The 27,990-nt window shown below is 46.7% G+C and overlaps 1 long non-coding RNA gene across 2 annotated transcripts in view; it reads left to right on the top strand.

Moving 5' to 3' along the window:
- Positions 1–1,806: 1,806 nt before the first annotated feature.
- The window catches only part of LOC144292002 (uncharacterized), an 89,547-nt gene continuing 63,363 nt past the window's right edge, over positions 1,807–27,990 (top strand). For both annotated transcript variants that reach the window (XR_013359546.1, XR_013359547.1), the window contains exon 1: positions 1,807–2,379. This is a non-coding gene — a long non-coding RNA (uncharacterized LOC144292002). The remainder of the gene's footprint in view (positions 2,380–27,990) is intronic.

The raw sequence follows: 27,990 nt of genomic DNA, 5'->3' as shown, positions 1-27,990 counted from the left end.
CCCCGCTCCCGCGGCTCGGGGCTGTGACGAGGGGCAGCGCCGGGGACGGTCACCGGCCCGAGGAGCGCCGCCCGCATGTCCACAGGCGGGGAAGGAAGCCGCTGGACATTAGCCCTGAGCTGTCGCGGTCTCGAGCACTAGCCCGAGCAGGGCTGACGGGGGACGAGACTCCTTGGACTCGGGGACCAGGCGGGAGACACAGGGCGACGACGGCCGGGCAGCCGGGCTGGGCATGACCAGGCCACACCGCGCCCTCCCGGCTGCCCCCCCACCCCGGGGCCCGGGGCCGCCCCCTGGAGTCGCTCAGCTCCCTGAGGGGCGGCCGGGCGCCGTGACCAGGACAGAGCCGCTTGGTGGCCCTCGGGCGCCGCTGGCTCCCTCCAGGGCGCAGCAGGCTCAGGCCGGGGCCCTCAGCCACGGCTCCCCGGGCCGCAGCCCGTCCCCGGCGGCCTGTGCGCTGCAGGGTCCCCCGTCCAGGGACTCGTCCGGGCCGCGGCGGCCCCGGCTGGGGTGCCATGTGGGTGCTGGCGTTGCTCGCCTTGCTCCGGAGGACAGTAGCTCGCGGCCGGCCACGTTCTTAACTCGCGGGTGCTCCGGCCCAGTGGGGGCAGCGGCTGCCGCGTGGGGGGCAGCGGGCCGAGGCCGCCTGGGAAGCTGCGCGCCCCGCTAGGGCCCCGGAACATTCCCTTGAGGAAGAGGTAAAGAAGCTGGTCGGCCCGTTCCCCTGACAAGGAATGTGCCGGGGGAAACGAAGGAAGCCGGGGCCAGAGAAGGGGCGTTCAGTCTCGGCTCTGGGCCCCCGTGACCTCGGCCGACCTTGGCTGACCTTGGCTGACCTTGGCGGCCTCCGCACCTCGGGATCGCGGCCTCCGGAATGAGCGGGGCTGTGGACAGAGACCAGAGCTTCCGCGCGCGTCATGGGCCTGGGTCTCGGCTGCCGTGGCTTCTTCCCCCCTTCCCTTCCCTTCCCTTCCCTTCCCTTCCCTTCCCTTCCCTTCCCTTCCCTTCCCTTCCCTTCCCTTCCCTTCCCTTCCCTTCCCTTCCCTTCCCTGTCTTCCCATATTGCAAAAATGTTCTCGGTGTCACAGTCACTTTTTTTTTTTAAAAGATTCTGTTTATTTACTCATGAGACACACAGAGAGGCCGAGACCCAGGCAGAGGGAGAAGAAGGCTCCACGCAGGGAGCCCGAGTGGGACTCGATCCCGGGACCCCAGGATCACGCCCTGGGCCAGAGGCCGACGCCCAACCGCTGAGCCCCGCGGGGGCCCCTCAAAGTCAGCTTCCTACACTTGCAGCGAGCCAGGAAGCTCGTCTTCTCAGCCACCCCCCGCCCCCGCCTTCCTGGCATATCTGAATTCTTCCCCGAGCCACTTTCTGGAGGGTCAGCACCCAGAAGGAGTCAGCTGTGCACCCGTGGCCTGGTTCTGAAGCCCCGGCGGCGACCTTGCAGGCCTTTGGCAAGCGCGGGCTCATCGTTGCGAGGAGGGAAGAGGCGGGCCCGCGAGAGCCTCCCGTGGAGCAGGTGCCGGGCCGGCTGCATGGACACCCCCAGGGGCGTGGACCGGGCCGGAGGGCAAGCAGGGGGCGCGGAGGGGGAAGTGTGGGACCTCAGCCTCGCCGCGTCCTGTAGTTCGTGGTTTAGGTCTTTGCTGCTGCTTTTCTTTCGTTTACGTCTTGGCTGCCAGACGTGTGAATAGAGATGAAGAGGCTGGAGTGGTTTTTTTTTTCTTTTTTTACTTTTTTTTTTTTTTTTTGACATCAAAGGCGAACTGTTTGGCAAAGGATGGCTTGGTGTGCGCTTGATGGCCCCGGAGTGCCCGATGCGGCCCCTCCGGATGCGCAGTATTTCCCCAGGAGGACTTTATTCACCGCCGCCTGGCACCAGGACGGACGGTGGCTTGCAGGCGGCGTGTGCTCCTGCCCCTGCCTGCTCCATCTCCTTTATGGCCGCAAATACCGACGCAAGGGTTTCAGCACAGAATCCAGGGCTCTTTTATGTCGCTCGTCGTTCGCGTCTACGTGCACAACGATACGTCCCTGGCCGAGGCCTACCAAAGCTAAAAGACGGTAATAACGGGCCACGTGTTCCCGTGTTTGCACAAAATGTTAGCACACTCTAGGAGCACGGGGTTTGGGTTGTTAATGAGGCGTGATGGGTCTAGGAAACATTCACGATATTCCAGACCCCTCCTGGCGAAGGTCTGGAGGCGTTTCCGCATTCCCTTTTCAGCGGGAAGACGGAGACGTGACAATTCAGGGTCTGACGGTCAAGTGATTCCGCTGCCACCCAGACACCGTCATCGACGCGCCGCGATCATGCTGATGATGGATCTTTCCAATTTTGTCAGCGTCTCCCGTGTCATTATTCCTTCAGCCGGGTAGGTCCTGGCTGTCATATCAGCCCCAAAGAAAACCAGTTAACGGTGCTCGCATTTCTGTTGCTAATCTTTGGTTTATTAGATCTCTCCCTATAATTGCATTTCAGGGGCTCTGCTCAGCCGCCGGAATGGTCGGTGTGTGTCAGGTATTATTGTAAGACTTGGGGACGGTAATCCCGGGCTTTACGGGGCAAGACAAATGTGCTATTGGAGAAAAATAGATTGTTGATGGTGAGGCTTAGGGAGAAACATTTGTTTTCCTTCCAGCCTTGGTTGTTAAATTAAATTATGACTTTGAGGAACAGAGGCTCTGCATTCTTTCTTCCTGCCTTGAATGCGTATTCGTGGCCAGGATTTTCCGCCACGTCCTTTCCCTTACTCTGTCAGCGGCTGGCACCCCGAGGAAGACTGCTGTCAGCTTAAGAGAAATCATATTTCCAACCTATTTTTTTGTTCGGCCCGGACAGCCAGAGTTAGCGCAAGGAACGTCAGTCTGTTGCCAGATCTGTCAATATAAAGTTTAGATCACAGTTAACCGGTGCCAGTCTAGTTAACTACCTGACAGAAGGGCTCATAATATGCCACGAAGAGTGATTTCATTCTTAAAATGATCGATGCTCAAAGCCAGCAGGGATCCTGAAACCCACACTGGCCCGTTGACAAAGGGCTTGACGACGTTGTGGGATAATGGAAGGAAGGGAAGCCTGACCTGGAAACAGGGGGAGCTGGAAGAGCCCTCTCTCTGTTTTACACGACTTACCCGCTACAGTAAAAGAAACCCCGGAGCACCCTCAGTCCGCAGCCACGCAGGGAGATCTGCCGTGTGATACAGTAGCCTCCTGGTGGGTTCACGCTGCTTGTGAGGTGTCTGTGGATAGTCCAGATTCCAGAACGACACAGCACGGGCTCAAGATGGCTTGGGGATAGCCGCGTCTCGCTGCATCTGTTGGCGTAGCCTCCTCTGTGTTGGTGAACAGAGGCAGACGTCCGCGGGCCCGTGGGCAGGTGGTCTCCGCGGCTTCCACGAGCGCAGTGCAGAGGCTTCTGGTCGGCTCGTGGCTTTCCTCCTCGGGACAATTCGGGGCCTTTTGCAGCCGTGCGTCTTCCAGGCTAGCCTCCCGCATCTCAAACCTCCATGCATATATGGCCCCAGTGGGGAGCCGCGGTTGCGGGAGGCCTGGGAGGGGCCTACGACCGACCTTGCATTGCTCAGGCGATGCCCCGTGATGCCAGCGCCGCTGATTCACGGACCAGGCTCCGAGGAGTAGCGCCCAGAGCACCTCGCCATCAACTGCGTCCACCCGGTGGAAAAGAGCACGAAGCCTGTGGGGGCTCCTGGGGGGCGGGTTTGGAGGTGGCATGTAGCCTATGTGCTCCCTTCTTATTGAGCAGAACTCGGGAGATGGCCGCGTACCCCGCTCAGGAGTGGCCAGGGAACGTAGGTGAGCTGTGTGTTCTGGAAGAAGAAACATCTCGGTGAGCTCCCGGAAGCCCCCGCCGTGTTCGGTGATCGCAGCTGCCAGATAAAGCTCTTTCTTTCTTTCTTTCTTTCTTTCTTTCTTTCTTTCTTTCTTTCTTTCTTTCTTTCTTTCTTTCTTTTTAAAAATAGTCTGCTGATAATCCTATATAAAAAATATCTGGTCTAGATTTCCCTTTCTGCTGTGCTTTTACAGTATTTAAAAGAAAATGTTGAGTGTTTGCTCTCCTTCTCCAGGAATGATAATACCTGAAATAATTTTTTTTTAAAAAAAGAAGCTCAAAGCTGCTTTTGAACCTGGTTTCATTAATCTTGTAGATTAGAAATGAGGGTGGGCTCTCATTTCCATTCCTCAAGCACTGAGCTGTGCAGAACGGACGTGGCCTCGGTGTGGCAGCGGGAGGACTGGCTGCGTAAGGTGTCGTCCTGCCACTGTCGACTCCTCCTGCAGTCCTCTGGGGTTTCTTCCGATGGCAACGCCCAGGGCTCTTCTGCTTCTCTCTTCTTCGTACGGAAGGATTTGCCATATTCTTTGGCTGAATAAAGCTTTCTCCGGGCTCGATGCTATCCATGTTTCTATTCATATGGTGCATTTGTCCTTAAAGGATTCAAGATCCATTTAGACCATGTAATTAATTTTAAACAGCGTAGCAAAGGGTGAGATGAATGCAAGCTCCAAGGACAATTTCGAACAAACGCATGTGTTCCTGGAGCTGGTCTTCAAACAGGAACAGAGGGGGGATGGCTGCGGGGCTGCGAGGGAGGCACTTGTTTGATTGCAGCTTGTGGTCAGCAGCACGTGATTCATTACGATCTTACTGATGCCTAAGCTGTAGGTGGGCAAAATGGAACGTTCTCTTATTTCTATTTTATGCCAACCTGGAGGAGAAAAGTCGCTTTTATAGGTTTTGCAGCCCTATCTTCCCACCGAGGCTGTGGTGTGAATGCTAAGTGATGTTACAGCCGTTGGTAGCTTTTCAAGCCTACTCTATGTATTTGGCTTACAAAACCTGGCCTGGTTAAAGGAATCTTTCGTCATTACTCCTGTGGTTTTTTTTTTTACTTTTAATTAATTTTTTTTTTTTTTTTTTTTTTTTTTTTTTTTTTTTACTTATAAGCCTGGATGAACTCATTTAGCCGGCCTTCTAGAAAGCTATAATAAATTTATTTTATTTTATTTTATTATTTTATTTTATTTTATTTTACAATAAATTTAATGTTTCGTTAATAAGCTTCATTAATTCTTTCTGTTTCGAAGCACGACATTCTGTTTTGCGGTACTTTGGTACAAATGCGATCTTGGAATGTGCACTGAAAAGTAGGGCCAGATATTTCATTCGACAGCTCCTGGGAGGGACACAGCCTTCTTCCTCAAGAGTCCCACCCCGAGTCAGTCCAGTCTTTAGGCCTCTGCAATCCCATATGCCAGTTTCTCTCTCTCTCTTATTTAAATTTATTTATTTATTTGAGAGAGAGAGTGAGCATGATTGGGAGCGGGGAGGGAGAGAGGGGCAGAGGCAGAGGGAGATGCAAGCTCCCCACTGAGCAGGAAGCCTGCTGCGGGCCTTGATCCCGGGACCCTGAGATCCTGACCTGAGCCGAAGGCAGACACCTAACCAACTGAGACACCCAGGCTCCCCTGCTGGTTTCTGTCTTTCATGGGGATTCTCTGGGCATGTATTTGGGAAAATGAGAGGAATCTGGCACAAACTCCTGAGTTACCTGCTACACCTGCTTATTCAAGGCTGAGTCTCCTTTGTTGGGCTAGTTACACCGTCATCCACCATTTGCTTTGCTCCTGATCACTGCCTTGCACCCTTGCACCGCAGGCCTCTCAAAGGGTCTCCTCCCTCTGCCTAAGCATCCGAGCCAGATCACAGGTCCCTTTCTTGTCCTGCTCCTTGGTTTTTCATCCTCCCAAGTGTGTGCTCTGCAGGCATACATTGACTAACGTGTTGGGGAAACTAAAAGGAACTAGAAGAAAAATTTCAATTCCATGTCTCATGTGAGAGTGTCTATCATCTGAGGGAAGAACACAGGCATTTAATTGCTTACTAGATGTTAGGCTAATGCCCCAGTTCTTACCGCAACCTTATGCTGAATGACCTTAAGATCCTTGACCTAATGTCCAGCTTCTCGTAAAGAAGGATGCCTCCTTTGTAAAAAAAAAAAAAAAAAAAAAAAACTCTACAGGATTTGTATGTGCTTTCTGCCAAGTTCACTATCACCCCATGATCCCGCTCTTTCCCTCATCTGGTAGCAGGACCCTGTTGTTCCTGGCAGCACTTCCCTACATTTGAGACTTCATGTCCTCGGGAACATCCAGCGGCAGGGATTGGGGCAGGCTTGGCAGGAGAGTCAAAGATGAGTGTGGGCAATTTTGGTCCAGTAGAAACCTCCCAGTGGATTTAGAATCTTCCACTCTGGTCCCCTTCTAACGTTCATGCCAAAGGGAACTGGAGAATAAGAATTCTTGTTGGTCATCCAGTCAGCAGGGACTGAATAGAATGAACACACATGTATATTCACTTGCTCCCCAAACATGTATTAATTCCCAAAAACAATAGCGTTTATTAATCAGTGCTAAGCAGAAAAGTGGTTCATGAAGCGAAACCTAATCCGCACAGACTCCTGAATTACGCATGCAGATTTCTGGCTTTGAGGAGTCTGAGTCCATTATGCTGAAGGCTACACAAATACCTTGAAGAAGGTTTGAAATAACCAGTTTTGGGCAGCCCAGGTAGCTCAGCAGTTTAGCGCCGCCTTCAGCCCAGGGCGTGATCCTGGAGACCCGGGATCCAGTCCCACATTGGCTGCCTGCATGGAGTCTTCTTCTCCCTCTACCTGTGTCTCTGCCTCTCTCTCTCTCTCTCTCTCTGTGTCTCTCATGAAGAAAGAAATAAAATCTTAAAAAAAAAAAAGAAATAACCAGTTTTTAGTAGGTTAGGATGGATCACATCCTAGTCAGGACACCCACCCCCTTACTCCTCTTTCCTTAAGTTTAAGGAAAGCATCGTTCAGGTTGGAGTGGGGAGATGGGGAGGCAGTGTCAACTCTTTTACTGGCTTTGTCTTGCTCTTCTGGTTTATGGAAACTTTAGTCATTGTTTTCTAGTGAAGTATTTGTAAACAGATATTTGAAATATAAATAGCATAGTGGTCATTCTGCTGGCATGGATTAATATATGAAGTGTAATATCCCTATCTTTTTTCCTATCTTTATGAGCTTCTCAATGGAGGCTAGAGGATGTTAGTACCATGCAAGTCCTTAACTACCTGAATTTTATGATATATATATTATAGTTATTATATATAATCTTATATTTAATTTTATATATTATTAATAGTATAATTATATACTATATATTATATCATATATAATAACATATATTATTAATGTATTGTTATATATTGAGTTATACATGTATAATATATATGTTTAATAGATTGGAGTGGATAATTATCTGGTCTAATAGCAACTTGATTTTTTTGTAATAGCAACTTAATTTTAAGAGTCATCACTTTGTGGGCCTACACTAAAAATAGTACAATTCTATTAGTGTTGAGTTTCTTAAACATTTTGTGCGTCTTTGAAGAGACAGGGAAGCAAACTTCAAAAATATATTAGAAAAAAATCAGGGGCATCTGAGTGTCTCAGTCAGTTAAGTGTCTACTTTTAGCTTAGGTCATGATCTCAGGGTCCTGGGATGGAGCCCTACCTCAGGCTCTCTACTCAGCAGGGAGTCTGCTTCTCCCTCTCCCTCTGTGCTTGCTCTCTCTCTCTCTAATAAAATCTTAAAAAAAAAAAAAACTAGAAAAAATCAGATTCTCAGTTTTAGAAGTAAACTCTGAAATTGTCCATACACTGCAAATGAAACTGAGGGCCAGAAAGATTAGATTCAGTGACTTCACTGTATGTCATTTAAAAACAGTTATGATAGAAAGAGAACATCAGGACAGTAACAGCCTTCTTGTGTTGGCTACAAGATCCTACATCCGTCAGTCTAGGAGAGAGGAAGAGAAAAAAAAAAAAAAAAACAGTGGTAGAAAAGCATCACTGGCTGAAATCTTAAACAAATTTGAATGTTTCTAAGGGATGTTACCTCAAGTAAACCATGTCCCAAGCTACCCAAATCATAGAGTATTGGAATTGGGGTAGTTATCAATGGTCATTCATCTTTACTCCAAAGGATAGGTTTGGAGCAATCGAGTGGACTCTTCTTGGTGACAGTCATAGGATTAGAATTTAGGTCTTCAGAATCTTCACCCTAGAATTCAGGTCTTTTGATTGGTGATTTCTATATTTCTGTGGAGGGGTTTAGAAGCGATCTTGAGGGTGATGGAGAGGTTGAGCCTTTGGCACAGGGGCCCACTTTAATCAGCATATCTGGAATTTTAATTGCTTTAATTATTAAGGTTCTAAGACTTCATGATTTTAAAAAATGCTTGAAACCTCTGTGTTATTAAATGCTTTTAAATGATTTTAAAAAATGCTTGAAAACTTCTGTGCTATTAAATGTTTCCATTTATGTACTGCAAACAACTTATCTGAATTATAAACTAGGAATGTCTTTTTATGCCTATTAATATGGCCACCACCTGTGTAGTTATTCTTGCTTTGTTCAACAATACCCAAAATAATTAGCCTTGTAGACTTCAGCAGATGATATGGTATATCTTTATAAATATAGGTTATACTTTCAGGAACCTAGGCAAAAATAAAACTCCTGATTAATTACTTTTTGAATCTAACAAAAATCTATTAAAATGTTTAAGACTGAATAGTTTAACTTCTCATTAAGTCCATGGATAATTTTCTTTTAGTCTTTTTGAATTTCTTTAGGTTAGACACTTTTAAAAAGAGCTTTTTATTTTTGTTTTTAAATATTTATTTATTTATTTATTTATTTATTTATTTATTTATTTTGGAGAGAGTGAGTGAGAGAGCATGAGTTGGGTGAGAGGCAGAGAGAGAGAGAAGCAGACTCCCTGCTGAGCAGGGAGCCCAATGAGGACTCAGCCAGTCCCAGGACTCCAGGATCATGACCTGAGCCAAAGGCAGCCACTTAACTGATGGAGCCACCCAGCGCCCCTAAAAAGAACTTTTAAATAAAGGATGTGGGGTAACTTGTAGACATGAGGCAAAATTCAGATATTGCGAATTGAGCATGAATACAAAATCCATAAAGCTTAAAAAATGGTCATTGAACACAGTGTGCTTGGGATTCCCTACAGTTGACAAAGGATCTGTTTGGCTTCTTCCTTATGGTTCCCTGTGGCTTAGCAATTAGGAATGATCTTTCTGTCATCATCCATAGATGATAGAGCCCTTCAAGAGAACTGGAAACCAAAGACGGGAGAATATAGCATGGGGGTTTGTGGGAATTCATGTTCAGCAAAGCCTTGAGCTTTTAGTTTTATTTTTGGGACTTAAGTTCTTATAATCATGCTCCTAGAGTATGAAAGACTACAATAGAAGGGGATGGGGACCAAAGGGGAAAAAAAGACATGACTCAGTTGTTTTCATTGTGTCTATGAACCAGAAGATGTGCTTTTTATCAGTAAATCTTTTATTTTTTTTAAAGATTTTATTTACTTATTCATAGAGACACAGAAAGAGAGAGGCGGAGACACAGGCAGAGGGAGAAGCAGGCTCCCTGCAGGGAGCCCAATGTGGGTCTTCGGGATCACGCCCTGGACTGAAGGCAGCGCTAATCCAGGCTGCCTGATTATCAGTAAATTTTTATTAATAAAAGAAGAGTCCCTAGATTTTAAAATGTAATGAGATTTAAAATTAGAATTTTAAAAATAGTGGTTATCAATGTACTTTCAGCTTCAAAGTGAAAAAGAAAATATATCAAATTCCAAAATGTCTAAATAGAGACATGTCTCCTTTTCTAAGGACATTTGTCTCCCCTACTTAAAAGATTAGTTTTATCCAATAACTTTAACACCAAACCTGAAATAGGAAAATCCTGATATTTGATTATTAACACCTACTCATTAGAGTTTGATTTTTTTGTGTTATTAAGTAAAATAATGTCTAATTAATATACACATGGAATTTCTTATGGAAATACCAATGGAATACCCATGGAGTTTTAGGCTTACATTTATTAAACTTAAGATTTTGCAGTTTTACTTGGTGTATTTATGTGCCACGCATCCTGTTAAAATATTTCTCCTTGTTCTCCTTTCTAAGGCAACTTTTTTGGTTGTGGTGGGGAGAGGGTCAGGAGATTTCTTAATGCAAAATTCACCATGGAAATCTTGAGGGACTTTACATGATTGAAGACAGGATCTTCACTCTGACAGTTTAATGCATTTTACATTATGATGCTTCACAGTTCCTGAGAAAAAGCTTACGTTAGGTCTCAAAGTAGCCTCTTTTTCTCCTGGTATTTCCTGATCATTTCTTTTACTCACATCAGATCCCAGAGGGGATCCATTTGTGGAGGAGAGATAATTTTGCCCCTTGGGAAGGATTCATACGGTTCTCTGCCTTGAGTAAAATCAGCTACTTAAGGAAAGAATCTTTCCTTGAAAGTGCTTTGTCCAGCCATGGAACGGCTTAGAAGATTAGCCCCCTGACTACATCTTGGCTCATGACTCCCTGCAGAAATTCTATGTGTAAATGATTCTGCAATTTTCCTGGTGTCAGGATTAAGGAAATGGATACTGACACCAGACTTCAGTCTGCTCATCTCTTCCACCTACGTATTTCCTCTCCATGTAAAAGAACAAAAAGATGTATTATGTATGCATGGCACACATCTCATTTCGAGGGCCCCCAGTCTAAATTCTATCCTGGACTCTTCCATTTATTCGTCGTAAAATTTTGGATATTGGATAAACCATCCAATTTTTGTAAAATTTTGGATATTGGATAAACAATCCAATATCTGAGTTTCAGTGTCCTTATGTTATAAGAGGGAAGATCACAGTATCACATATTAAGTTCTTGCTCTGTATCTTAATTTATGTCAGTTCTTTAGTTGAGTAGTATTTACCTGGGAAATAAATATCATTAGTCCCTTAGTACCAATGAGAAGGTAATTCCCAGAGAATTTAGTGGAATTGCCCACCGTCTCATTGCTGGTGAAGGGCTTTTGAGCCCAGTTCATATCAGAATTCAAAAGTAATGCACTGGGTGTTATTCTGTATGTTGGCAAATTGAACACCAATAAAAAAATAAATTTATTATTAAAAAAAAAAAGTAATGCTCTTTCCACGATGCTGGAAGCTGCTAGAAAATGCAACTGCTATGCTGGGTATTATCATGTAAAGTGCAGTGAGGGTATTCTAAACTGCAGGGAGCTAAAAAAATGTCTTGTAATTTACTAATTGGCTCATGGTGTTGTTATTAATGATGCCACTCTGACAGGACTAAGCCTTTAGCATGTTTTGGTGTCAGGTTCCAGCCTCCTTGAGTAGCACAGACAGCTTGGTCTAAGAGGCCCTCTGTGTCATGTTACTAAATTTATTCAGCATTTTGGCAAATATTCTGTAATATTGGAGGACAGCAGTCACTGATCTATTTGACTTTGGGTGATAACCTCTTCTGGGGCGGATTGAGGTAATCAGCTTTTTTTGTTTTGTTTTGTTTTTTGGTTTTTTGGTCCAAGTCAAATTATCTGTTTGATAACTGCCGAGGAGAGGTGGACATAATAGTCTGAGACAGTCCTTTAACATTCTGGAGAAATTACTTTAAACTGATGGATAAATATTCCCAGGAAGTCGGAGAATCCTGGTTACGACGTGAAAAGAAGAGCACTGCCAAAGTTCTAAGTCTATTTAGGGGAGCTGAAGGCCAAACTGATTATATTTTAAAGGTTATTATAATAGAGTACGATAGAATTAGAATAGTTGGCTCTTGATCACTCCAAATCCTGCATATTTCACATGTTATCCCTTAGTGCTCAATAACACATGGAGCAGGAATTAAGTTTGTTGTGATAACTTCTGATTTTTTTGACCCAGGATAGCCAAGTCTGTCCTAATTTGCCTGGACTGCCTCCGCAGCTGTCTGTGTCAGAGCCCTGAAGAATTTGCACTGGTGCGATAAGAGGAGGTTGGAACACAGTGAACCAGCAGCTGCTCCCTCCCCTGGGATTTAGGATGCTGGACTCTAACCAGACTCCCTCCTTGGGAAGGAGGAGCTGATGGACAGGGGTTCAAAAAGAATATTATTGCCAAACTCAAATTTCTACTTTTAGGATACATACCATCCCTCCCCACCCCCCAGCAGTGGCAGTTCTTTTTTCTGAACTCCAGAGGCACAATTGTACACAACCCAGGAGGGTTACTATTATTTTGTTTTTCTTATCTTTGTCCTCAATCTTGAGATTTCAAGTAATATGGGGGCCATTTCCCTCTTCTATGGTTCTCTGCATACCTTGTGCTGTGAGTACGTAATGCGTGTTTTAAGATCTCGATAGGTTAATTGGTTCCATAACACTTTTTTTCATAAATTAGGTCTCATCATTTTAGGAGATATATTTTCAGTTCTGTGTATGAAGCCAGTAATATTTGAAAAAGTTGAAAAAATATTGGGAAAAGAGATTTCCTTGTACAAATATAATTTATAACTTTAAATTGCCCACCTTAAATCAAACTCAGCCAAAACAATGATAGCTAGTCTATTTCCCCATTTAAACTAATAGATAAGAGCACAATTTGTGGGGGGGAAAAAAGAGCACAATTTGTGTTACATATGAATGAAGGATTCTGAAAAAAATGGACTATGCTTGAAGATAAATGACTGTTTAAATATTTTTAAAGAAGTATTTCAAAACAGCAAAACTAATAATTGCTTGTAATAAGGAAAAAATGTCCAAGCAAGAGAGAAATGCTATGACAAAGAGGAAATCCTCCTCCACAATCTCCCCCAATGTGGGAGACACAGTCTGGGCCCCGGAACCTCCACTCTCTTGTGTCACAACAGTGAATATTTTACCCTACGTGGCAAAAGAGACTGTAGATGTAGTTGAAGTCCCTAATCATCTAAGATAGAGAGAGTACCCTGGATTATCCACGAGAGCCCAATTTAATTATATGAGTCCTTAAAAAAGTGCTTTCTTCTGGCTGAAAGCAGAAGTCAGGTGGCTTGACAACGAGGAAGGTCATGTACAAGGAGGACCAGAAAGAGATCTCCAAGAGCTAAGGCTAATCCACAGCTGTCAGCCAGCAAGGAAACAGGAGCCTCGGTCCTACAAATGCAAGGGACTGGGCTCAGCCAATGTCTCGAATGAGACTGGAGTCCCCAGAAAAGAACACAGCCATGCGGACACCTTGATTAGAGCCTCGTGGTGCTCTAGCAGGGGAACCAGGTGGCTTACACAGTAATTGGACTTTTGATCTATAGAACCGTGAGATAATAAAATGAGTGTTGTTTTAAGCTATTTTCAATGCCTGGTAATGTGTTCCTGCGGCAATGGGAAGTGGATACGCCGCACGCCCGTTCCCAAGGAGCGAATGGCTTGCTGGGACCCATCAGACCGTGCGTGTGTTGGAACGTTTCTGAGTGGAAGTCTTAGGAGCACGGGTAAGCTCTATTATCATCATGACGAAGGCCTGGCCTGGCGAAGCTAGACGTCTGCCACGGTCGTGCTGAAGGAGGCAGTTTCCAGTCCCGGGCTCGTGACTTCGCAGTTCTAACGAGTTCCACCAATGAGAGTTTTTACTATTGCAAAACCTTAATAATCAGATGAGAACCCGCCTCACGTAGGACTGTCTGCCTTGGATTCCCTCTTTTGTAAATGAGCACTTTGAGTCATTTTACTTGTATTTGTGAATGTTTTCCGGCTTCTACAGTGATGGAAACTTGAGACCACGAGCTCTCCATCAGGGACTGAGGGACCCGCATGGGACTCCTCCGGTCAAGGGCTCCGGTGGCAGGGTAGAGTTTCATGCAGTTCACTCCAGCTTTACGCTCCAGTGCAGGCTTCATTGAGGAATACCAAAGCAGATGACTGAATACAAACTTTTTTCAGAAGGTGGGGGACGGGGAGAAAAATAAAGGTGAGCTTACTACTGTAATCCTTAAAGTTTGCTTTCAGCTTTCTCTTTGACGTGGGTGCACGAAGCAAGCTTCTGTGTTGAATTTAGGCAGCGTTTCTGTAGCCCTTTAAGTAAAGTGGCTGCTGACCTGTTTGTTCATCCACGCGTGCTTTGCTACGGGGTTTATCACTACAGGTTAGCACCCAGCGACTGATGGCCTCGACTTCAGACTCCATTTGACCTAATTGCAAGAGTAGCTGTAATGGAAATTTAGTTAGTGGAAAGAGATCATCTAGGGCTGAGACTCAGCAAATATATCAAGATACTCATCTATCTTACAGCATTTTTAGCTTTTTATTTTATTCTTGTAAATATATCAGAGCATAAAGGGTAGAGCAGAGAAGAAGTGCCTTCTGGAAGAGAATGCATGCTGAAGGAGGGAGGACTAAAGAGTAATGACTTGGACCTAATAAGGGATTTTGCACCCAATTCTAATGTTGGCCGTAGGTATTTTCTACCACCAACAAACAATTCTTTGACACCAGCTAAGTGTCCTACAATTCAACTCAATTTCTAACGCTGTCGCCCCAGGGATAGCGTCAAATTCCACAAGCTAAGGGCTCAGCCCTATGACTTTGCCACCCACCCTTTCAGAGGCTGAAAATGTATTATTACCTGTCCTTGTGACCAACTGACTATAGATTGGAGGTTCCAATATCCCCCTCCTTACATTCAATTAATTTGCTAGAGCAGTTCACAAAACTCAGAGAAACATTCTATTAATAGATTACTGGTTCATAACAAATAGCTATAGCTCAGGAACGGCCAGATGGAAGAGATGCATAAGATAAGGTCTGGGGAAAGGGCACTGAGCTTCTACATCCTCCGCAGGTGTGCCATTCCCCCAGCACCTCCATGTGTTCATCAGCCTGGATGCTCTCCAAAACCTCTTCATTGGGGTTTTCATGGATGCTTCATTATGTAGGCATGATTGATGCAATCATTGGCCAGTAGTGATTGAACTCATTCTCTAGACCTTCTCCCTCCCCAGAGGTCGGGGGTAGGAGTGAAAGTTCTAACCTTTTCATGGTTGGCACCTCCAGCCTTAGGTGGAGTTCACAAATCACATCACAGCATAAGAAAGGACACCTTTATAGCTCTCATAACTTAGGAAATTGCAATGGCTTTAGGAGTTCTGGGCCAGAAACAGCAATGAAGACCAAGGATATACATAGTTCTTATTATAAATCACAATATCGTGCCCAACAACAACAACAACAAAATTAGTTACCAGAGGAGAAGGGAGATTTTGCGTAGAGAGGAGATCCCTTGACTTTGAAACAAATCCTGCCTGGTTTGGCACCGAGGGTTCCATTTCCTCTGTGGCAACGCCTGGTGGAGCAAAGCAGCGACAGTCCTAGCCAGGAGGATGTGCCGTGTGGCAGTACGGCAGCCTTTCTAGGAACTCTCAGAAATGTTGGGAAGAAAGGGGATTTTTTAAGAGTTGGAATGTTTAGTTAGTGATTGGGGCAAGAGCTGGTAAAGTTTAATGTATCTTGCGTGACTTTGACCTGCAGGTGACTGGAACCTGGAGAGACTCCATTGTATATTGTGGTAGCCAACTTCCAGGGTGGCTCCCAGTGATTTCTGCCTGCTGCTATTCGTGCCCTTCGGTAGCCCCTTCTCTCCTTACATAGAGCTGACAGGGTATTCTGGAAATGATGGTGTGTGACTTTGGAGGGGCGGCCATAAAGAACTCGCCAGCTTCCACCTTTCCTCTCTCTCAGATGACCCGCTTTGGGGAGAGCAGCTTCCATGCTGTGAGGGTGCTCAGGCGGCTCAGGGCAGACACCCATTTGGCAGGGAGTTGAGACCTCTTGCCATCAGCCACATGAGGGAGCCATTGTGGAAGCAGATCTTGCCACCCTAGTCCAGCCTTCGGATGACTGCAGCTCCAGCTGATACCCTGACTTCAATCTCACGAGAGGCCCTGGATCGGAACTACCTAGCTAAGGCACTCCCAAATTCTCAACCCCCAGGAACTGTGAGCTAGTACGTGTTTTTTGTTTTAAGTTACAAAGTTTTGAGGTAATTTGTTGTGTGAATAGACATACACATACATCGCTATAGATGTTTGAATTTTATTCTCCAATACGTTCTCAAATACTCGTTCTTTGAGGGCAGCATCTATGTGATTCATCTTTGTATTCTCCATAGTTCCAAGTACAGTGCCTAAACACATTCATACACACACGTGTGTGTGTGTGTGGGGGCGTAGAATAAAATGCCTTGCACAAATCTCAAATTTATTGACACTGGGGGATGATGAAATATCAGAATGAAAATAATTATTAACAAATTAAGGTCTTCGTTTATTCTTGTTGTTGAATATCTACAAAATGTTTCTTGAAACAACCTGCATTCCCTTCATTTTATTAATAAGGAACCTGAGGCCTAGGGTGGTTCTGAGGTTTTCCACCATGGATTAAAGGGTGAGGTGTGATTAGAACCCTTTTAACTCTAAGCTGAATATCTGACATAGATATTTGAATATCTATCTTTGAATATCTATCTCAAAATACCATTTGAAGTTTCTTTTCTTTTTACTCTTCCAATATGCAACATCAACTATATGCATGTGCACAAAGGAAAAACCAGTACTAGGCTTCTTATACACATTTTTCCCTAGTATGTAACACCCATTATGTTAACTTTAAAGAAGAAAAATACTATGCTATGCTTATTAAATATTGGAGGTCTTTTAGAAATGGTTTTATATTGGAAAAACGAGATGGAGGAAGTGAGTGCAACTCACTTTCCCTGACTCTAATACATGGTAAGTGTCACTAATAGACCCCAGTTCATCATCACCATCATTATGCTAATGATGATGATGATGGGATAATAGCAATAACAATAATAAATACGGTAGAAAGAATCCTAGTCTGAGCCTAATCAGTGTGTGCCCATGTATTCAGACATGTCTGGGATGTCTAATGGAGGCGGGGTGTCTATTTATATGAGAGACCATGAATCTCCAGGGAAAGAACACACCCTGGAGGAAGACAAATGGAGTGAACAAAATTGGCTCAGAGATGATGGGCCAAGAGAGAAAAGGAAGATAACTTTGGGTGCTACCTGGTAACGTTATTCTGAGGCTGAGGTGGCTGCAGACGAGGAGGGCGTCAGTCCAAGTGTTCTGTGTAGCTGCCCTCTCAGGACCAACGATGTGCTAGGAGCAGTGGCTCTGGTGCTGGCAGCTCCTGCAGACACAGGAAAGGACATTCTCCTCAAGAGACTTAGAGTTGAGAGAGCGGGCCCTGGTGGTTGCTGCACAGATTTGGTGAGGATTAGCTGTGGCACAGGCACCTTGAGTTGGTGTCTGTAGCAGCAGTGGGGGCATCAGCAGACATTAGCAGGACAGTTGATACCAGGTACTGGGCGCATTGAGCTGGACGACTGGAGAGAGTGGCTGGTGCTGTTGAGTGGGGGGAACCACAGCCTGGGACCCCAGACTATTTGGGAGGAATTTGAGGGGAGGGAGAGACTCTAAGACTGGAGAGGGGTGGGCTGGTACAATTAGAGAAGTACTGGCTCTCTGACTTTGAGCGTAATGCTGTTTTTAATCAAGCCGGTGTGGACCTATTGCAGGAAGTCATTATTAGGGAAATCATCACAATCCACTCTATGCCTGTACAGTTCCCATCCAGGAATGTCAAGTAGGCCACCGAAAATGCATTCAGCTCAAAAGACCTCAGTCATTAAAATAATTATAGTACAAGCTATGCAAGTTAAAACAACAACCCGATTCTTATTCCCCGTCAATTCAGTAAGTGTGTTTCAGAGCGGGTGATGGTACTGCCTGTAATTGTGAAGGATGATCTGTTTCTTGCCCCTTGACATGGTGCTGTCTCTGTGACTCTCTTCTAAGCTCTTGCTTTCCAGGGGGAGCCTGAATAGGTCTCTTGATATAATAATTATAATAAAATGATAATAGTCCCCAACCTCAAGGTCTAAATCACAGCCCTTCCTGGATCCATGAGAGTAAATACTGTAAGGTGTCGGGTAAAAGCAGCCACAGTCAACCTCTGTTTAGGCACGAGTAGAGTGAGAACCTGATCTGTGTGGTTGAACAGGATGGGTCTTCCATTCCAGGTGATGTTCCTCAGGTGGCCACCCACTGAATCTGTTGAACAGCCACCCCAAACTAGCCTTCCATTAGCCTTACATAAGCAGGGGGCACGACTACCCTTGCATGAGCAGGATCTTTGTATGTACTGCGCACACCAGTGTGTAGCAACGTCACGATCGCTTGGATGTGGTGCCACAAGATTTCCATGACTTTCTGAGGAATGGTGGCCACTCTAGTGTGTAAGTAAGAACACAGACTTTGCAATCAAACTATTCTGGCTCAGAATCCCAATCTTGGGATTGGGCAAAGGGGCAAATCACTAGCCTGTTTTTTAACTTTGGTTCCTTGTCTCTAATATCAAGACATTTATATTCCCTACCTCACAACCTTGTTATAAAGATTGAGTAGATTAATGTAGATAAAGCTCCTAGAATGTTGCCTGTTTCATTCTAAGCATCTAGTAAAGATTAGTTATTTTAATCATTACTCATTGGCCAGTTTAGCCTGACTTGGTATTGATGAAAACCAAGGTCATTGTAGCTCTTAGGAATTTGTGAATAGGGACACCTGGGTGGCTCAGCGGTTGAGCATCTGCCTTCAGCCCAGGGCGTGATCCTGGAGACCCGGGATCGAGTCCCGCGTCGGGCTCCCTGCATGGAGTCTGCTTCTCTCTGTGCCTGTGTCTCTGCCTCTCTCTCTCTCTCTCTCTCATGAATAAATAAATAAAATATTTTTAAAAAAAGGAATTTGTGAATATTCTCACCGGGGGGGTGGCGGGGGTTTCAATTAATGGGTCAGTTCCAACAATTTATAGTTTCTGTTTCTCTTCTTCGTGAAATTTCCAGGAGAAAGAGTAAAATGGCCTAGCTTGGATCAATTGTCCACTCTTAATCTAAATAACTCTAGTCAGGATCACCTAGAAACTGGGGCCCATCTCTGTGGGGACAGTGTCAGTGAGTCATGGTAAGCTGAGAGCTACCTCGTGGTATCTGTTATATAAGCCCAGCATCAGACACAGATAATCTGTGTTTCTGCAAATGTGTGCTGTGGGCACACATGTGTCGAACTGTCGAACAATATTGACAAGTATCTAGGTGACCTAAGGTCATTTAATAAAGCTGTTGGTCGGACCAAAAATGTGCAGGCTTTCTGAAGAGCAAGTTCTTAATTCTAGCAACAACCTTATAATACTGCATGACTTTGACACAATCATGGGTTACTTTTAGAAATTTATCCATAAGAAAATAATAAAAAATTATTGTAAAGATACTGTGATGAAGAATTCCATCAGAACATATTTATTAACATGGGAAGAGCATAAATATTCAACTACAGGGAGTGATTGAATAGATATCGGTACATCTATGGACTATTTATCCTCAATGGTCATTGAAAATGTTGTAGGAGAACACTGAATAATATGTAACTTTTCTTCATGATATATTAAGTAAAAAGAGCAAGTTATGAAGTAGTATGTAGGGTGATTCCATTTTTGTTAAAAAAGCATAAAGGACGTTTGTGTAGAAGTAAAACTTCAACAAACCGTTAATAGTGACCATCTTGGAGTAGTGAGAGTACAAATAATTGTTATGTTCTCTTTTTAAATTGGAATTTTGATTTTTTTCCTCAGTAATGATGTTTTCCTTTTGTAGTAAGAAGAAAATGCATAGAGTAATTTAATGTGAATCCGTGAACCACCTATTTGGCTATAAACTTTCTAGCAGCCAACACAGGCAGCAACATTACCAGGTCCCTGATTCACTATGCCAATAAAAGGAAAACGAATTTAATTGCCTGAGGGAAACACAGCTCTTTCCAGCACTAAGACCTATGAGGAATCTATCCTGTGGGTCCTCTTAAAGGGGTCACTGGGTATGCAAGGAGCAACGTACTTGATGGTATCCTTAAAGCAAGTGTGGTCCTGAGCTTTGCAGGGCTCGCCTTAATATTGTTCCTTTTGTCGCTCGGCATATGCTGATAAGAGATTGCTAGAGCACATTCGGGAAAGGGCCGTTTACCTAGGAAACCGGTATTACACCATCCGATTACGCAATTTGCTTATCAGGCTTAATCCAGTAAAGGCCTGAATGGCTGAAGGAATAGACGGATGCACAGCCCCGGGCTTCTCCCGGGCAGCAGAGTTCAAGGTGGTCTTCCCCGACACGTAGCCGGGCCTTCCAATTTCATCCTGCCTGTGCCTACGGACAGCTTTGTCCTCGTCAGGAACCTGAGCGAAATCTGTGGAAAGAAGGACAACGTTGCCTCTTCGTGAAGGTTAGGGGCCTGACAAGGAGACATTCCCAACCGCAGCCCCGGTCGAGATGACGCACACGGTCAGGATCACGCACAGAATGTGAGTGTTGAGCCACTTCGACTCGTAGACAAAGACGAAGGCAGATGAAGCGGAATATTTTTCATAGAACGGTGGGTGCCCCGATGCGTGTGGCCTACGTGGTTTTCTACGCAGGAGCAACCCGCTACCCACCTATTCTCGTAGGGCTGGACGGAGCCACACGGTCAGAGCTGCGCTGGGAAGCCACGGGACACTGACAGGAGTGGTTTCATTTCCTGGCTCGTAGTTTAAGATGAACTGAATGAGTTAAATCATTTAATTTTGAGTCAATCGGATAACAGCGGACACCTGCCAACAAAGGGTTACCTATTTCATAATGTTTTCTTTTGTGGCTCTTCTTGGCAGTAGTTAGGTGTGTTAGTGGGGGCAGCCTTTAAGGGAAGTCCCAGGTCCCCCCAGAGCGCCGTGTGACCTGCGGCGAAGAGCACGCTGCTCTCTGCATGGCCTGGTAGTGATGGGGGAGGGAATGTGTTAGGGTCATGAAGGAGACATCGTGGTATGTGTCCCCATCTCCCCCTTCCTGCCATTCAGAAACAGATTTGTATGCCGTAGGGAGTCCATGCTGTATCCCGACCAAAAAAATACACTCCCGAGCTGGTGGGCCCTACTCCGTTTCTCCTCTCCCAATCTGCTTTAATCAAAGGCGGGGCGAACGTGCCTGCTGGTTTTGGTCCCCGTCAAAGAAATGTGGGGCGAGGGGGAATGGGCATCTCTCCTCAGTAGTGGGTTCTCTTGCTTATGTTCTCTGTCCTCACTGCTTCTCCACTAGGTATTGGAATTGGTTTCTGTTGCAAAAATAAAAATGCTGGCAACGTTGATTGATGGAGCATATGAACCATGAACTGCAGCAGCGCTGGGAGACTCAGTGAATTTCTCCATGATAAATATGGTTAAAATGCTTAAGTGTTACCAGGTGTATTAACAATCCAGATGTTGGACAAGGCGGTCTGGCACAGGACAGTCCGAGGCCCCTTGATCACATGGGGGGACTTCACATTTTCTGTCAGTTTCATTTAAAAGTTCCTCAGGGAGAGGGAGAGAGGGGGTACGTGAGCATTCGAGTTGGAATTTGGCGAATCACGCTTATTTGAATACACGGGCGTGAGCCTCCTATTGTTGCACCTTTTGAGACTTGCCTGGATCACTGCAGACAGCAACAGCCCGGCCTCCTGCCCCCTGTCCTGCTCCCTGGCAGCCCAGTCTATGCACAAAAACCAGACGGATTGTTTGAAGATGCAGTTGGTGGTTCCCCGCCGGGCTCCTAGGCTGGTGTCCGAACTCCTCAGGTGTAAGAGGCCTGTCCTGACCCGTCTTGGGCTCACCTGCCAGCCTCAGCTCCGAGTTTAGGTGCTATCCCCCAACATGTCCCACTCGTGATGCCTTGAGGCTGTCGGGCCCTGGCGTTTTCGGGCCCTGGTCGCTACCCGTGGCAGTCACACCGCAGCCTCTCGTCCCGGGTGGATGCTTGGGGATTGGTTTTCATCGGAGTGCTCTGGGCTGCAGGCTGGGGGCCCTCCTGGGTCTCCCACCGCGGGGTGGGTGTGAGATACTTGGGAGGAGGGCAGGGGCGTGCGTGTGGGAGTCGCTGTGTGCACACCGCCTGCTGCGAAGCCATCGCTGCCCTGTTGGTGGTTCCTTCTGCCCGGGGCGAACTTCCTTGAGAACACACACTAAGTCGTTTTTATTACACTATTTTCATGATTACCTATTTCCGTGCGCGGCATGTATTTGTGGCCAAGCCAGTGACTTTCACGGCTGGTATTTGGCACGAGGCTGTGAAAAGCACAAGGAGAACAAGCCTCTGCCAAGCCGCAGGGTGGAGAAGAGGGACGCGGCGAGGTCAGGCAGCCAGGGCAGGGTGCGGCCGCGGGACAGGGGCCTCCGGGCCAGTGTACCTCTGGGAGGGCTCGGGCGGGAGCACCTTGGGGGCTTCTGCAGGGCACAGGTGGTGGGGCTGGGGCAGGTGGCAGCTCGGAGACAAGAGGCTCGCGATGCGGTGCCACCGGGGCTCCTGGCGGGTGACGGGGGAGCAGGCCACCCCGGGCCTGGGCTGCGAGCAGAGTGGGGCCTGGGCCGCGAGCAGAGTGGGGGGCCTGGGCTGCCAGTAGAGCGGGGCCTGGGCCTGCAAGGAGAGCAGAACCTGGGCCGCGAGGAGAGCGGGGCCTGGGCCGCAAGGAGAGCAGAACCTGGGCCGTGAGGAGAGTAGGACGCGGGCTGCCAGCACAGCGGGGCTGATTTCGGAACATGAGGCTGAGGTTGCGTCCCAGCTGCGCCCCGCGTGGAGGCCCCGGGCTCGTGAGCCCACGGGAAGGTTCAGGGAGTGGGCGTCCAGGGCACCCGGGGCGGGGTGGGGGGGGCTCGGTGGCTACGCGTGTGCCTGGGACTCGGCTGAGCATCCGGGGCGCGGGGCGCAGCTGCCACCGGGCCTTGGCCTGTGTCCTCCGCGGCCCAGGCCCCAGCAGGAGGCGGCGGGGCGGTGCAGGGAGGCCGCGGAGCGCAGGCTGCGGGGAGGGGCCCGGGTGGGCTGGAGGGCGGCGGCAGTGGGAGGGCCCGGGAGCCGCCCCGCCCCCGCCCCCGGAGCCCGACGCAGCCGCAGGGCCATGCGGGTCAGGCGCAGACACGTGCACAGGGACGCCGGCCTCGCGGCCCATGAAGGCCGCATGTGTCCTTCCTCCCGAGGGACTCGGATGGAGGCGGGGCGGGGCAGCCCGCGGGTCTGTGGGGTTTGCGCCCTGAATGGCGCTGGGAGTTCAAAATCCGATGTTTGTCCCGAAGTCTCTGAAACCTCCGGACCGAGCCGGACGGGGACAGTGACTCCGGGTCCGCTGGGAAAGTGGGAACGTCGGGCCAGTGGTGACGAAACGCCTTGCTGGAGGCCCGGCCTCCAGGGACGTTCCGACTCCATCCACGGGACCTCGGGGTCTAGAGACTCCCTTTGTGTTTGTAGCTTTCCGTATTATTTACCTCGTCTATTTTATTATTATTATTATTATTTATTTTATTTATTTATTTTTTTACCTCGTCTATTTTAAAAAGAAAATGTCACAGTCAAAACATGAGGTTCAGGAGCAATGACATCAACTGTAAGGAAGTCTTGAACACGAGAACGTGATCCCTCTCCCTCTGTGGCTTCCCGTGTTTCACGCCCAGCGTGGGGCCAGCACCTCAATAATCTCGTCCCCTGATTTTTTTACCTTCGAGGTGGATTTCTATCCTTTATCTAGAGGTCAGCGGGGTCAGCTGTGTGACCGGCTGGCTACTCCAAGGCCGAAGGCCGGAAGGGCGATATCCTTCCTGCCCAGTAAGCCCAGCAAGCCCAGCGCGAGGGCACCTGGTGTGTTGGGACGGGGTCCCTTAGGTCAGAGACAGGCCCTCACAGATGGAGGCCACAATCACCTACGAGGCCATCATCTGCCCTGTTTCTCTCTGCCCCACGTGCTTCCAGAATTTTGCTGATACAAATATAGGAAGTGGAAAACAGGATGCTCTTTGCCAGGGAGGGAGCACCTTGAGGCCTGCCCGTGCAGCTGGGGCTCAACACCATGCACGCCTCTGCGGTGAGCTCCCCCATCTCAGGGCTGTATCCGTGGGGCCAAGAGTGCGCACAGTCACCATGACATAGAGATGGGCCAGCGCAGGAGCCCCTGAGAGTGAGCCCCTGGGGTCTCATCTGCATGCTCTGGAGGTGATGTGAGCCGGGCACGAGCCTCCAGGGCTGCCACAGAACCGGCGGGGCCCTCAGCCGGTGGGGCGTCTTCTACCTACTGCAACAGCTGCGGTCACTGAGGCTGTGCTGCGACCAACAGTCTTGAATAATTTGAAAATAAAAAAGCAAGTGTGGGTGCTGGATCTGCTGGAAAACAAAACACAAAAACAAGGATCCCACCTGCAGGTTAAAATAGAAGTTTTACGGTCGCTTCAGGTCCTTTCATGGAAGTTCTTGAGGAGTTGCAGGGTGAAGACCAGCAGACCCGGGCCTGTGGGACCCCTTCATCTTCGGATGAGCGTGATCAGCAAATCTGCAGCCTGGACAGTTGACCCGCAGCCACATGACGTGCAGCCGTGGGGAAAACAAAATATGCCAAGACCTTTGTCATGATCTGAGGGGACTTGAGGGAAGAGGAGGGTGATTCCAGATGATGCTGAGACCTTGAGACCCTGGAGCTACGCTGAAGAGTGCTGATGGCGCCCATTTCCAGAGTCATAACCCGGTGCACCAGGCTTGCAAACCTGTGGTAAAGGGTTGGCACGGGGACAGATTCTGCACAGGTACTATTTCCGTCCCACCTTGTTCACAAAACAAATGTCCCCCCGATGCCCGTGTCCACACTCCAGCGACTGACTCCTCTGCCCTCTGCCCAGAAGGTTCCATGTGGCCGGCACTCCTGTTCTCCTTTGAACAAGCTCACTATTTGGCTTTCTTTCTCTCTTTCCTCCTCCAGGCCCCTTCTTTGTAGACTCTTAATGGGAAAAGGCCACTATGCGTCTTTGCCTCCAGGGGCATTGCAATAGCTTCCTAACTGCCCCCCCCCCCACCTCTCCCATCCTCTGGGTGTGTGCGTGGGTATGGATTTCTGACCCAGGTGAGGCAAGACTTTCTCGTTGGAGAGCAGATCTTTGTTATTGAGAGTCCTCTGGGTGTATCTCAAAACAGTTACCTTTCCACTCCCCTTGCCAGAGCCATGAGGGGATCTTGCTTGGTTCTTTCCCGAAAGAATCTGGGGGATCCTGGCGGGGGGGGGGGGTCGCGGGAATCAGGAAAGCTGAGGGTCTCCCTAAGCCGTCAGGAGCTATTTGCTGTTTTCTATCAATTTGTCAAAATTACCCTTCAGATGTTCCTACCAGGTTGTGGCTCTAGCTGCTTCTGCTCCAGATGAGTACATCTTGGCTGTGAGCTCTACATTCTCCTGTGTCTTCAGATTTCAGGGCGGCCCTTTGCCCTGTAGCCTCAGTTCTCTGGCAAGTCCAGGAAAATTACTGATTTTCAGTTTGTTTCACTTTTTCTGGTGGTTAGGAGAGGGGTGACAACTTCTCTTTACATGTTAGTGCTGAAACCAGAAATCTATCCATAGCCTATTTTGAACACAGCAACCCATCAAATTCCCGGAATGTATAAGGCAGGCCACGTTGCTCCTCTGCTTCCATCTTGTCTTTGAGTGAAAGCCAACGCCCTTGCACTGGCACATAAGGCTTCCATGGTCAGCACACACTCTTGTCTACTCATTAGCCACTTCTCTTACTTCCTTTTCCTATGACTCCTCCAGTCACCTTGGTCTTCTGCTGTCCCTTGGACATACCAGGAGGCTCCCACCTCAGGGCCTTTGCACTTGCCTGGAATGATTCTTTCCCCTAGATGTCCATTGTCCCTAAACAAAAGTCACAGGTACCTTGTGATGCCTTCCCTGCCCACCCTATTTAATCTAACAACCCCAGCTCTTCCATCCTCATTTCCTCATCCCTTCCCAGCCTTATTTCCATAGCACTTTGCACCATATAACATACTTCATACAGTATTTTTCTAATTTTTTATGTGTGTTGTCTCTCTCTCCTACTGGATATTAAGTTCCAGGAGAGCGGGGATTTTTGCTTGTTTTATTCCTTGCTTTATAGACCACTGATATAATGAAGTTGTTAATTCAGGATTATCAGCTGTTGTTAACCATAAGTGAATGGACGGTGGTGAATGAAACACTTGTACCATGCCAAAGCGACACCCCACAAATTAGCTTCAGGTTGCAAAGGGAAGAATGTTAGCTATTAAATAGGGAAACCAAACTATCACAACTCGAATTCAGTGGTCTAGCTTAGTATTATTAACGGTGGGTCAACCAGATGTTCTCTGCTTTCTTGTGTTGCAAAATGAGATCGGTAACCTCACTTGTGAGTTATCTAGCCAGATATGCTTGACTTGAATCACTAGAGCCTCTAGATGTAGTTCTTAGTTTATGAAGTAAGGAACAAGCTAAAATTCATCACGAAGAAACTGGACAAATTTAGAATGTGGGGTCTATCCTGTAAGACAACAGTTCAGGATCGTTAAATAAAGGATCTGTTGTAAATGGAAGGAGACAGAGGAATAAAATAGGAGCGATATGAGCTTGGCTAGGCTAGGATTTGTGCAAATCAATCTTAAAAGGTATATTTAGGTCCATGAAGAGTATCTAAATTGTAGTATTAGGTGAGATGAACATTTTCTGAAATAAAGATGATGAATGTGAACTGGAAAAATTAGCTTTCAGGGGCTATGTTGATAATGATCTCATTTTGGTAAAAAATATATATCATTTTACTGTTGGGTAAAATAGTTACAAACGGTATGTACAGCATATTAAAAAGAAATATACACGTGCAGATTTAAAAAAATCAGACACTTAGCTCATAGATTTCTTTGAATTTTTGTTTCTGGATGAGAGGAAGGAAAATTGCTCTCAGGTACAAGTAAGAGAGGAGAGGGGATACACGGAGACCAGACTGCTTCATATTTCAAGATACAAATCTTCCACACGCATAAAGGCAAAGTGTTTGTTGTGGTCGTTTGAATGGCTGTAGGCACAGAACGGCTTATAATTGTGTGCCTCTAAAGACTCAAAACTTCTGGATTTGTTTAATTCAGATTGACCTTCCTCTAATTAATATAAATTCATGAATTTTATTAAATTATAATCTAGCCCTACTTATACATTAAAGTAAGTGTTTCAGAAAGTCTGGAAATTTCTACTTTAATCTGGTTTTTAATTTATAGACTCTACCTTGAAAGACAGAGTCTCAATGATTTGATCTCCAAGTGGTAGACTCTAAAGATTTTCCTTTCTTCCCTTCTCCATTCCTGCCTTCGCCCCTCCCTCTCTGTTTTCCTCTCTTCCCTCTCTTCATCCCTTCTCTCCCTTCTGCCGTCTTCATATTTTCTCTCTTTCTTTGCACCACCCACTAACACCGTATTCATTTCAGATTTTCTTTAAAGATTTTATGTATTTATTCACGAGAGACAGAGGCAGAGACACAGGCAGAGGGAGAAGCAGGCTCCACGCGGGGAGCCCGATGCGGGACTCGATCCCAGGACCTGACCTGGAGTCAGGACCTGAGCCCAAGGCAGATGCTCAACCACTGAGCCACCCAGGCGCCCCATTTCAGATTTTGTTTTTAAAGAAAACTTAAGGGTCTTTCCTAACAAAACTCTCTCATTTCGTTCTTATCTGTCCTTTTTCAGAGAAAGCCACTACTTTGTTTTGTTACGTTTCTTATCTGTATGATTTTGTACTTTTTATATAAATACAAACTGAATGTTTCATGGTTCAGTAAAGCATAAATTACCATAAATTGCCTCTATAAACAATATGTCATATTTTTCATACTTTTGGACTTTATGTGTATTGTGCTATTCTAGAGTTTTACAGCTTTCCTATTTTGTCACCACTGTGGTTTTGAGATTTACCCATGTTTCTACAAGTAGGTAGATTTAGTCTGTTTCTTTTTAGCTGCTGCATAGGGTCTCACTTTATGAATATATCAAAATACATCCTTTAAAATTTTAAATATGTTTGAGTTCCTATGGTTTTGTTTTTAGAAATAATGCTGAAATTAACATTTGTTATGTCTCCCTTGGATATATGCAGTTTCTCCAAGATACCCACACAGAATCAGAAATGCTACG

Source organism: Canis aureus, chromosome 20 (assembly GCF_053574225.1).
Source record: "Canis aureus isolate CA01 chromosome 20, VMU_Caureus_v.1.0, whole genome shotgun sequence".
Classification (NCBI taxonomy): domain Eukaryota; kingdom Metazoa; phylum Chordata; class Mammalia; order Carnivora; family Canidae; genus Canis; species Canis aureus.
Note: the sequence above shows the minus strand (reverse complement) of the source record. Positions and strands in the feature narration are given on the sequence as shown.